Here is a 7,824-nt window from a genome sequence, read left to right on the forward strand (position 1 = left end):
AACAGCCAGCTACTAGCTCTGACTCTATGTCAGACTGGGGGTGGTGGTGATCCTAGCTCCATGAATCCTCGGCATTGCTGGAAACTGAATGCCAGGTCTGAGAGACTAATTGCCTAAGAATGAATACTGAATGTCCTGCTCCTATCTTACATACCTCTCTAGTGCTGGGATTAAAGGCATGAGCTCTGTTTCTCTTTTAGACTGATTCATTCTTATATACCTCTGGGTGACCTTGAACTCACAGAGATCTATCTGCCTCTGTGTCCTGAGTCCTGGGATTAAAGGTGTGTGTGCCACCATTGCCGAGCTTCTATGGTTGTGCCTAGCTTTATATTCTGATCCTTCAGGCAAGCTTTATTGGATCATAAACAATATATCACCACAGTGGGATCCTATAAAAGCAAAAATAAATTGAATACTTTCTTACTTCAAGAGGGAAGAACTAGGGCACAGTCACAATATGAACAAAACAAACCAAAACACCAAAAGTTTAGCACAACATCCAATCTGAAATTCACTCAAGATATTCTTTCTGAGTTCCTCCAAAGAGCTTGGGTCACTTCTCTGTCTCTGCTCCCTGCAAGCACACACAGCTTGTCTTCTAGGATATCACCGACTATACTCCACTGTTGCTTGGTGGTTGTCCAGTGGTACTGATATCTCCAAAATGCTTGGGTCTCTTGTGCAACTGGGCTGCACTTTCACCAATAGCTTCTCCTGAGCCCTCTTCAGGGACTCCAGCCCTGCCACACAAAGCCAAATCTCAGCTGCTCTCCATGACCCCTTCCAGCCTTCAAAACCATCTGGGAGACTACCAAGTTCTGCTGCCAGTGTAAGGCAGAACCGTGGCCACCTCTGCAGCACAGCTTCTGTGTGTGGACTCTGAGAAAACACTTCCCAGAGATTCACCCTGCTGGTGCTCACTAATATCTTAGCTCCAGCTGACCAGCACATATTATCCCAAGGAATACAAAGGTTTTACTTTGTTCGTCCTTGTCTCTTGTTAATTGCAGCTGATTCGTCATCCCCAGCTAACCAGAACTACAGATTCTTAACTCAAAATAGCTCTGAAAAACTTCCCTCTGAAACGTCACAAACCAAACCTCCATCACTTGCACTGCTCTCAACATTCTTATCTTCCAAGCTCCCATGGAATCTCCCATGGAGCTCTTAACATTCAATAGCTTTTTAGTCCAAAGTTCCAAAGTTTTTCCACAATTCTTCTAAAAATGTAGTCAGATCTGTCACAGAAACACCCCGCTGGTACCAATTTGTCTTAGTTAGGGTTACTAAGGCTGTGATGAACGCCATGACCAAAGCAACATGGGGAAGAAAGAGTTTATTTCAGCTTATACTTTCAGGTAACAGTCCATTGCTGAGGGAAGTCAGGGCAGGAACTCAAACAGGGCAGGAACCTGGAGGCAGAAGTTGGTGAATCAGAGGCCATGGAGGAGCACTGCTTACTGGCTTGCTCACCATGGCTTGCTATGGAACTAAAGCTGGATTTGTACTCCTAATCTTCCTTGTATCCACCTCCCAAGGGCCAGAATTGCCGGCATGAGCCGCAATGCCCATGTATGTCAGAGCTTCTTATATAGTCCTTTCTATTCTCCTTGAATTTTTGCCAGAGATAAAAATTGCAACTCCAAACCACTCTGGAGAATCTTACAAGCATTTAGCCCAAAACAGATGCTGTGCCGGGCACTAATGTCTGAAAGAGGCAAGTCCAAAATGCCCCAGATGAGGGGAAATGATGATGACTTACCTTGAACACCATCACTCTTCTTATGTCTTATCATTGAATAAGCAAATATATGACTCAAGAATCCATGAAAAATTGAGAGTGTATGTTACTATGTTACTATGCAGAAACACAACTCATCTGTATCTCCTGATTCCACCCTAAGACGTAGCTGAATTTTAGTGTTTTCAGTGAAAATACAAAGAGGATTCTCTCCTGGGGTCCAGAAAAGTTAAAAAATGAATATTCACTATTTTGTCTCATTCTAGACATGGGTGCTTACATTACAAGTGGGAAGGACATGTAAGAATCAGCACCCAAGAGCATAGCTAATTGCCATATATTATGTGAACTAATATTCCAGTTCAGGTTTAAAGCACAACTCCTATCAGTTCCTCAACAGACCATCTGGCCAAATCTTGAGCTGAGTTCACACAACGATGATTATCAAGAAGGGGTCAAGACCAAGCTGGTGAAATCCACAGAAACAGCAGACCTGAACGATGGGGGGCTCTTGGCCCCCAGACTGATTACTGGGAAACCAGCATGGAACTGATCCAGACCCTATGAATGTGGGTGTCAGTGTGGAGGCCTTGGAAATCTATGGGGCCTCTTGTAGTAGATCAGTACTTATCGCTAACATAGGAATGGACTTTGGGAGCCCATTCCACATAGAGGGTTACTCCCTGAGCCTAGACACACGGGGGAGGGCCTAGGCCCTATCCCAAAGGATATGACAGACTCTGAAGAACCCCTCTGGAAGGCCTCACTTTCCGTGGGGAACAGAAAGGTTATGGGATAGGTAGGGTGTTAGTTGGGGGGGGCAGGGGAGGAGGGGAGGGAAAGGGAACTGAAATTGATATGTAAAACAATCTTGTTTCAAATTTAAATTTAAAAATGAAGAAAAAAGAAATCATGGAAATTTTATAATTTTCTAAACACGGGCTCTTCAAAAGAAAGGGAATTTCAAAAGCATAACCAGGACAATATGCTTTATGCTTCTCTTTATTTTTTTAAAAAGAACACAGAATTCATGAAGGGGTGGCAAGATAAATGAATCTCTGAACTAATATGGTCAATTCTAATGATGTCAGTAAGAGATGCATGAGGGAATGGTGAAGCTATTAGAAGACAGACAAAAAATTATTTAATCGGGTTCAAGATAAGCCCAAATACCAGTGTCTGTAAAGAGCACACTAATTAGTTATCTAATACGAAATGATGAACCCTGAAAACATACACATACAAATAACATTGTATGGACTGAACATGTTCTTATATTTTCAGGAATATGCTCATACAAAACAAAAACAAAAACAACAATTAAAGAAAATCAGGGCTTGGAGGGAGAAAAGGGAAGGGGAAATGATATATTATAATCCCAAAAGATATTTTCAAAAAAAGAAAATTAAAAAACCTATGTCCTTGTTGCTTTAGTACAGAGATGGTACCCATCTCAAAAGAATCCTTATGGCTTGCTGAGTGTAGGGAAGGATGAGCTGAACGTCCTCTCTGAAGTTACAGTTGCTTAAATGATCTCAACTTGGAATACTCAATATATAACAATTTCATTGTATCTTATGACAACATGTCCTTAAGTCCTGAAAACTGTCTGTGCATGTGAGCAGTTGCACAGCTCCTAGTAGCAACAAAACTCTTTTAGAATCCAAAAAACACCCATTTTTAACCCATTGGGCTGCTGGACATTACATGGGTGGACCAGGCCTTGCAATGGCCTACCAGCAAGGAAGATAGATGCAAGGTCAAATGTCACTTCTCAGCTCCCCATCAGTGGTGCAGCAGCTTGAGTTCTCTTATCTGTGAATGAAAACACAAAGAATAATGCAGGCCTCAACTGTTTGTGCAGATTTCTATAAAATTAAACAGCGGCTTTATTACTTAAGCATTCTCCCACTGTGGTGTTGTGAAATATACATTTGCTCTTCTCAGCATCCTGATTTAAAAAAAAAAAAGAAAAGAAAAAAAAGAAAGGCTTCTGAAACTTAAATTTTCCAGAGTTCTAAGAATGTCATTTCTGTGTTGATGAAATGACTGGCAGTTTAGCTAGCTTTGAGATGCAGGTTGGTCACAAGAAAAAGACATGATTACAGGGTTGGGACTTCCAATCCCACTCCAATCTCCAAGAAGGGAGAGTAACTGAAGGTTGAGTTGATCATTGTTGATCACTACTGGCCAGAGATGTAATCACCCATGGCTACCTAACACAGCTTCCATAATTTCTGTTTATTTGTATTTGAGAGAGAGAGAAAATGTGACATCATGGGGGTAGAGAAGTGAGGAGCATCTGGGCAGGGTTCAGTGCGGGTAAAGAATATAATCAAAATGTACTGTGTGAAAAAGAATTTTTCTCTAAATGAAAAAAAAAACTTCAGAAAAAATAACATAGAACTGAATTTGGGGTAGGGCTTCTGGGTTGCTACACACATGGTAGCTCTAGAGCTCCTAGAGATTCCCCCTTCCAGTTTCTTGTTCTGATGCATCTCTTCTTTCTGGAGGCTCATCTGCATCCCCTGTGATAAATGAGTAAATAAGTGTTTCCTGGAACTGGAGCCTCTGAGGCAAATTCATCAAACTGAAGATAGCTGAACAATGGTTAGCCTGGGGAGCTGAACTCATAACTCTCAGCACTCATCCTATATCCAGGTGGATAATATCAGAACTAAAGTAAAAGATATCCAGTGGTGTTTCCTGCAGAACTAATGTCTTGATGAGTTTGTGGAAAAATCCCACATGTTCAGTCCCCAAGTGTTCATGTTGTGGAGTACAGTAAGAGAAGTTAGCCTCTTGTTCGTACTCCTCAGGCCCACTGTGTCTCTGCATGCCTCCAGTTCTGAATCTGATGTTATGGAGTATATTACTTTTTAAAAATACAATACCTGTCCATTTTCTCTTTTAATAAGGCTATATTCTTAATGCTGTGCTTAGCATAGTATAGTCAATAATATCTACTCATTGCTAGATAGTGAGTTCTTACTATGCTGTGTACCAGGCATGTAAAAAATGGACCACTCTATGTATTTCACGTGCACTGTTCTCTTTTTGTTCAGTTGTTTCTGAGGTAGGGTCTTGCTAGTAGTTTCTTAGGGTTACCTCAAACTCTTGTTCCTTCTTCTTCGGCCAATGGAGCACTAAGATTATAGGAGTGAATCCCTAACCTGTGAGATGCTAGCACTTCAAGTAACTTTAAGGTGTGGGTTATTGTTAGTTAAAACCTCTGGATGGGAAAACTGAGATGAAGGGAGATTAAGGAACTTATTCAAGTGATAGAGCTAATATCTAGCAGTGGTGGAATTCAAGCCATGTCATCTAGATGCAGAGACCACACTCTGAACTCAATGCCCTGCTTCCTCTTTTGAATTAATTTTTTTAAAAAAGGGGGAGGAGGAAGAAGCAGCAGAAGCAGGAGGAGGAGGAAGAAAAGGAAGAAGAGGAGGAGATGGAAGAAGAAGAAGAAGAAGAAGAAGAAGAAGAAGAAGAAGAAGAAGAAGAAGAAGAAGAAGAAGAAGAAGCCACCGCCATATGAAATGGGTTTACCGAATCACTAAACAAACAGATGAGATCCACTTCACTACTTCATTCCCCAGCCCTCCAGCAGGTAAGGCTATGTTTCATACAGATGCAATTTCAAATGGAATACTTCATTTAAATATCCTCAGTGGAAAGAAAGCTTAATTTATCCTCCTAGATAATTGTAAGAAGATTAAAAGTAGATGCACTGACTTGAAATAAAGCCCCTGGGAACAATAAAATTTAAACAGAAATAAATTAACATTTAGTATCCTGCTAAATGTAACACGAACTTGCTAGTTAACATGCCTGGTGTGCACTGTTTCTGTTACATCCCTCCACTCTGCATTTCAACTAACAAACTACAGCAACTGGCACCAAAAAAAATTATATGCACTGGGGCTTGTCATCTCAACCCACATGCTGAAATCTCCCTTTACAATGACTTTTTAACATATAAAATACTCTGTCTTCAAAACAATCCTATAGGATGGCCACTATTATTCCCACTTTAGAATGAACCAAATCCAACAGGGAGATAAGGAGGTTTTTCAAGGTCACACAATTGGTAAGTGACAAAAAATGCAGACTCAAACCCCAATCCAAACACCAAGCTCACACCCTGTCCTATGACTCCAAAGTTAGACAGAAAGGAAGTGGCTTTCACTGTGCTATCAAATGCAGTTCTTAGTGGGACATATGAGCTGAACTTGGATAACAGTACTTGTTCCAAACATAGAACCTTGCTGCTAAGGAGCCCAAATACTCGATGCATCATTAAATTTGCCAAATTTCTCAATAGCTTACAACAGGAAATGTTGAATGTGAGCCACAGTCCTGTCTTTAGCTCTGGTGCCAACAATCCAGCCAAATGTCCCCACAAGCTCCTTATGAGGTGACTTGGCTTGGACTTGGGTTGCCTTCATGTCACAGAATAAAAATTAAAAAAAAAATAAATAGATGAAATGGAGGTTAAGTTCCCTGTTTCCATGGCTCTGAGAAGACTGGCATTTAGACTCCTCTCCTTAATGCTGCTCAAAGAACAAAGATAAGTGAAGGCAGCAGGTAAGAAGTAGACACTGGCTCCAACTAGTTCATCCAGCAGAGTAGCTCAGTCACTGATGGGGTTAGACTCTTATCTGTTACATAGGAAAAAAGGTCAGGTGTCTGTCTGCAAACAGAGCTGCTGCTCAAACCACTCTACTTTGTACATCAGGTTGGTCAGAGTATGGCCCAGGTCCCTTTGTCTGTGCTTATTATCTTTGGTTGCTTTTGCATGATAAACAGGCTGAACATCTCTGACAAAATCCATTTGCACACAAAGCATTTATTATTGAAGTCTTCAGGCTTCAATCTCTGATAGCAAGTACTTGGTAATGACCAAATGTGCCAGAGGTTCCTTAATAATTGGGGCATTTAATGAAGCATCCAGTCCTTGTCCTGACTCACTCTACTTTCTACAACTAGTCTGGTCTCTTGAAGTTGCTTTTTCCATTCCAAGCAACCAGACCTACCACATGCATATGCATACCTCTTGGCTCCCCATTTTTGTTCTTCCCCAATATAAACCTAAATCTGTTGCCAGTACAAGGAAGACAGTTTTCTGGATTAGCTATCTTCCTGATCTGCCCAAACCAAAAATAAATTTCTTACTTGCTTCACCATGCCTTCTGTCAACAGTACCACTTGTAGAGGTAGCAGGTGGTTAGAGTTAATACTCCAGAATTAGGTCATCAGCCTAGGACTCTGGGAACAGGGATATAAAAATATATTTGAATTTTTAAAATCATGGGGGGGGGAAACAGAAGAGCTTTTCTTAGTCAAAACAAAATTATAAGAAATAAGAGAGAGACACAAGACAAATGGGACTAGGGTAAAATGGGAAGCTACCACCTTCAGCCAAAAGAAGCATAGTTGTGGAGGGTAGGAATGATTTCAGTGAATAGTGTAGCTTAGAAGAGAAAGTATAGAGAGGGAAGGGTCCCTGCAGTTGGCAATGTGATTTGCAACCACATGTGTGTTCTTCTCCAACCTCCCCATGACAACCTCAGCAATAAAGGCATCTTTCACCTGACTGGAGCAATGACAGGGAGCACATGAAGTGCTGTATTAGAAAAGTGTGAGTGACATGCAACTGGGCATACCCAGGATAAACAGGGCGATTGCATTTTCAGGAGAACAGCTATTGGTACATTCCACCAACAAACATAGACACATCTCCCTTGACTCACTGGAGGGATTGTGTCTTACAGAGATGGTATGCTCACAGAATAGTGAAGAGGGAATCACCATATAAATTACAAAAATTAGTTCCATCAAATGTTGCCTAACCTTTGAGAGGCCCCATTTATAAATACAACCTAATGTCTGAGCAAAGTTACCAAAGCAAAAAGAAACATACATACAATTATAATAACAGACAGTATATGAGGACTACTTCAAAATAAAATGAAATACAATGATTTCCCCTTCCAAGAAAAAAAAAAAGAAATACACTAAATTATATGAATAGGTAAGCCAATTTACAAAAGAAGAATACAAATGACCAGAAACAT

This window comes from Cricetulus griseus, chromosome 2 (assembly GCF_003668045.3).
Source record: "Cricetulus griseus strain 17A/GY chromosome 2, alternate assembly CriGri-PICRH-1.0, whole genome shotgun sequence".
Taxonomy (NCBI): domain Eukaryota; kingdom Metazoa; phylum Chordata; class Mammalia; order Rodentia; family Cricetidae; genus Cricetulus; species Cricetulus griseus.